Consider the following 5,000-nt stretch of genomic DNA (forward strand, 5'->3'; position numbering starts at 1 on the left):
TAAAAATTATAATATAATATTGTGTTTTATTTAACAACGTGGTGTTACAATAACATCGCACGTCGTTTCTTTTCTCTCACTTTTACAAACTCAAAGCTCATCATACGAAACGTGTCGTATTGCAAGCCACCAAGAACTATTCGACACGCCCGTACGCCCTAGGGATTTATATATCCTTAGGTGTTAGAAAGGCCCGATCGCTCGAGGCTAAAAGTTGATGCTCAGTCGTACAAGTACACATGGCAAAAGCCATACATACAGGTCACCAGCGTCCCCTTATAGGTCGCTTTGCCGCTCAAGAGCCATTCGGTCATAGACACCGACTCGCGGCTATGCAGTGTGGAGAAAGATCGGTAAGAACGGACAGAAACAGTCGAGAAAGTATTTCCCGAGGAGCGGTGTACCGTATCTCGACCGAGATCGTAGAACGGACACGCGCCCGACGCTGCTCCGCCCGGCCGCACCGGACCGTCGCTTCTCTTACAGTAACCGAACGGCCGGCCACCATGTCGGCGCCGACCGGGCTAATGCACGGCCGCTTATGGTGCAAAACCGCTGTAGCGACAGACCGAGCGGAGGGTACGCTGGAACTTAGACTTCGATCGATGATCATTATCATTATACAAATTGGTAAAAAAAATTACAAATATATTAACAGGATGGTATAAATGAAAGGTCAATAATAGATTTTTTCAAAAAATTAAATTTTTTTTTTCTCGATAAGAAAAGTTACGAAAAATTAATTTTTAATAAAGGAACAAAAAAAATTAACAATATAAAAATTGCAAAGGATAAATATAAATTGATTAATGAAAAAACATACCAGTTATAACGTTATTTTTCGAGAAATTAGGAAAAAATGCCCGAGTCATGTCGGTTCGGTGGCCCGACCGTACGCGCAAAGTCCCCGGTCATGTCGGTTCGCCCGTTCTATATATATCGCTCAGAGTAAAAAAATTATAAGTATATTAACATGACGGTATAAATGAAAGGTCAATATTATATTTTTTCAAAAAATTAAATTTTTTTTTTCTCGATAAGAAAAGTTACGAAAAATCAATTTTTGATGAAAGAACAGAAAAAATTAAGAATATAAAAAATTGCGAAGGATAAATATAAATTGATTAATGAAAAAAACATACCAGTTATAAGGTTATTTTTCGAGAAATTAAGAGAAAAACACCCGAGTCACGTCGGTTCGACCATAGCTCGATCGTACGCGCAAAGTCCCCGGTCATGTCGGTTCGCCCGTCCTGCGCGTATAGCGCAAAGTCCCCGGTCATGTCGGTTCGCCCGTCCTACGCGTATGGCGCAAAGTCCCCGGTCATGTCGGTTCGCCCGTTCTATATATATATCGTTCAGAGTTCCCCGGTAAAAAAATTATAATTTATATTAACATGACGGTATAAATGAAAGGTCAATATTATATTTTTTCAAAAAATTAAATTTTTTTTTTCTCAATAAGAAAAGTTACGAAAAATCAATTTTTGATGAAAGAACAGAAAAAATTAAGAATATAAAAAATTGCGAAGGATAAATATAAATTGATTAATGAAAAAAACATACCAGTTATAAGGTTATTTTTCGAGAAATTAAGAAAAAACACCCGAGTCACGTCGGTTCGACCATAGCTCGATCGTACGCGCAAAGTCCCCGGTCATGTCGGTTCGCCCGTCTTACGCGTATGGCGCAAAGTCCCCGGTCATGTCGGTTCGCCCGTCTTACGCGTATGGCGCAAAGTTCCCGGTCATGTCGGTTCGCCCGTCCTGCGCGTATAGCGCAAAGTCCCCGGTCATGTCGGTTCGCCCGTCCTACGCGTATGGCGCAAAGTCCCCGGTCATGTCGGTTCGCCCGTTCTATATATATATCGTTCAGAGTTCCCCGGTAAAAAAATTATAATTTATATTAACATGACGGTATAAATGAAAGGTCAATATTATATTTTTTCAAAAAATTAAATTTTTTTTTCTCAATAAGAAAAGTTACGAAAAATCAATTTTTGATGAAAGAACAGAAAAAATTAACAATATAAAAATTGCGAAGGATAAATATAAATTGATTAATGAAAAAAACATACCAGTTATAACGTTATTTTTCGAGAAATTAAGAAAAAACACCCGAGTCACGTCGGTTCGACCATAGCTCGATCGTACGCGCAAAGTCCCCGGTCATGTCGGTTCGCCCGTCTTACGCGTATGGCGCAAAGTCCCCGGTCATGTCGGTTCGCCCGTCCTGCGCGTATAGCGCAAAGTCCCCGGTCATGTCGGTTCGCCCGTCCTACGCGTATGGCGCAAAGTCCCCGGTCATGTCGGTTCGCCCGTTCTATATATATATCGTTCAGAGTTCCCCGGTAAAAAAATTATAATTTATATTAACATGACGGTATAAATGAAAGGTCAATATTATATTTTTTCAAAAAATTAAATTTTTTTTTTCTCAATAAGAAAAGTTACGAAAAATCAATTTCTGATGAAAGAACAGAAAAAATTAAGAATATAAAAAATTGCGAAGGATAAATATAAATTGATTAATGAAAAAAACATACCAGTTATAAGGTTATTTTTCGAGAAATTAAGAAAAAACACCCGAGTCACGTCGGTTCGACCATAGCTCGATCGTACGCGCAAAGTCCCCGGTCATGTCGGTTCGCCCGTCTTACGCGTATAGCGCAAAGTCCCCGGTCATGTCGGTTCGCCCGTCCTGCGCGTATAGCGCAAAGTCCCCGGTCATGTCGGTTCGCCCGTCCTACGCGTATGGCGCAAAGTCCCCGGTCATGTCGGTTCGCCCGTTCTATATATATATCGTTCAGAGTTCCCCGGTAAAAAAATTATAATTTATATTAACATGACGGTATAAATGAAAGGTCAATGATAGATTTTTTCAAAAAAATAATTTTTTTTTTCTCAATAAGAAAAGTTACGAAAAATCAATTTCTGATGAAAGAACAGAAAAAATTAACAATATAAAAATTGCGAAGGATAAATATAAATTGATTAATGAAAAAAACATACCAGTTATAAGGTTATTTTTCGAGAAATTAAGAAAAAACACCCGAGTCACGTCGGTTCGACCATAGCTCGATCGTACGCGCAAAGTCCCCGGTCATGTCGGTTCGCCCGTCTTACGCGTATGGCGCAAAGTCCCCGGTCATGTCGGTTCGCCCGTTCTATATATATATCGTTCAGAGTTCCCCGGTAAAGAAAAATTATAATTTATATTAACATGACGGTATAAATGAAAGGTCAATATTATATTTTTTCAAAAAAATAATTTTTTTTTTTCTCGATAAGAAAAGTTACGAAAAATCAATTTTTGATGAAGGAACAGAAAAAATTAACAATATAAAAAATTGCGAAGGATAAATATAAATTGATTAATGAAAAAAAACATACCAGTTATAAGGTTATTTTTCGAGAAATTAAGAGAAAAACACCCGAGTCACGTCGGTTCGACCATAGCTCGATCGTACGCGCAAAGTCCCCGGTCATGTCGGTTCGCCCGTCCTACGCGTATAGCGCAAAGTCCCCGATCATGTCGGTTCGCCCGTTCTATATATATCGCTCAGAGTAAAAAAATTATAAGTATATTAACATGACGGTATAAATGAAAGGTCAATGATAGATTTTTTCAAAAAATAATTTTTTTTTTTCTCGATAAGAAAAGTTACGAAAAATCAATTTTTGATGAAAGAACAGAAAAAATTAAGAATATAAAAATTGCGAAGGATAAATATAAATTGATTAATGAAAGAAAAACATACCAGTTATTATGTTATTTCTCGAGAAATTAAAAAGAAATTATCCGAGTTATGTCGGTTCGCCCGTCCTACGCGTATGGCGCAAAGTCTCCCGGTCATGTCGGTTCCCTCGTTCTGTACATATCGCTCAGAGTACCCCGGAAGAAAAAATTATAAATATATTAACATGACGGTATAAATTAAAGTTCAATAATAGATTTTTACAAGAAAATTAAATTTTTTTTTTCTCGATAAGAAAAGTTATGAAAAATCTGTTTTTGATGAAAGAAAAGAAAAAATTGACAATATAAGAAATTGCGAATGATAAATATAAATTGATTAATGAAAAAAAACAAGTACAAGTTATAAAGTTATTTCTCGAGAAATTAAGAAGAAAATATCCGAGTCATGTCGATTCGGTAGTACGACCGTACGCTCAAAGTCCCCCGGTCAGGTCGGTTCGCCCGTTCTACGCGTATCGCGCAAAGTCCTCCGATCAAGTCGGTTCGCTCGTTCTATACGTATCCCTCCAACATCCATGATATTTAGATATTTTTCCCGCAATATAGGTTTAACGTTTCGAGTGATAATTCTTCTGTTCTGTAATCTTACAATCTAAGAAGCTTGTATCTGCCCATTATTATCATTGTTTGCTTACAGTTACTATGTGTTGGTCGTGAAAAATCCTTTATTGCTACTATTTTGATATTACTATTATTACTATTTTTTTTTTTCCCCCCCCTTTTTTAAATAGTATAGCGTACTCGCATATAATATTTTTATTAATACAATTATTTCATGTTTTAGACATTAATTCGTCTTATATTTTATATCTATTATGAATATTCATAAATATTTACATTCCCTTCCTTTTTCTCCCCTTCCCCGTTCTTTCTCCTTTCCAACTCTACTCTCCTCCGGGATTTTCTATCACTAGAAATATATTTTCGTTATTTTTATTAGTTACTCCAATACAATATTATAATTACATTTGTTTCGTTTTTCTATATTAATTTCACTATACCATACGTAACGATTCAACGATGTTACGTTCTGTCTATTTTCTAATAACATCGATTTTTCGTTTCAATGACCTCGGTCACATCGCTTCGTTTGCATCCGTTTCGTTTGCGGCAATTTCCCCGGTCATGTCGCTTCGGCGCTATCATACCGTTCGCGACTATTTCCCCGGTCACGTCGCTTCGGCGCTATCCTACCGTTCGCGACTATTTCCCCGGTCACGTCGCTTCGGCGCTATCATACC

This window comes from Apis cerana, unplaced genomic scaffold (genome assembly GCF_029169275.1).
Source record: "Apis cerana isolate GH-2021 unplaced genomic scaffold, AcerK_1.0 scaffold3_AcerK, whole genome shotgun sequence".
Taxonomy (NCBI): domain Eukaryota; kingdom Metazoa; phylum Arthropoda; class Insecta; order Hymenoptera; family Apidae; genus Apis; species Apis cerana.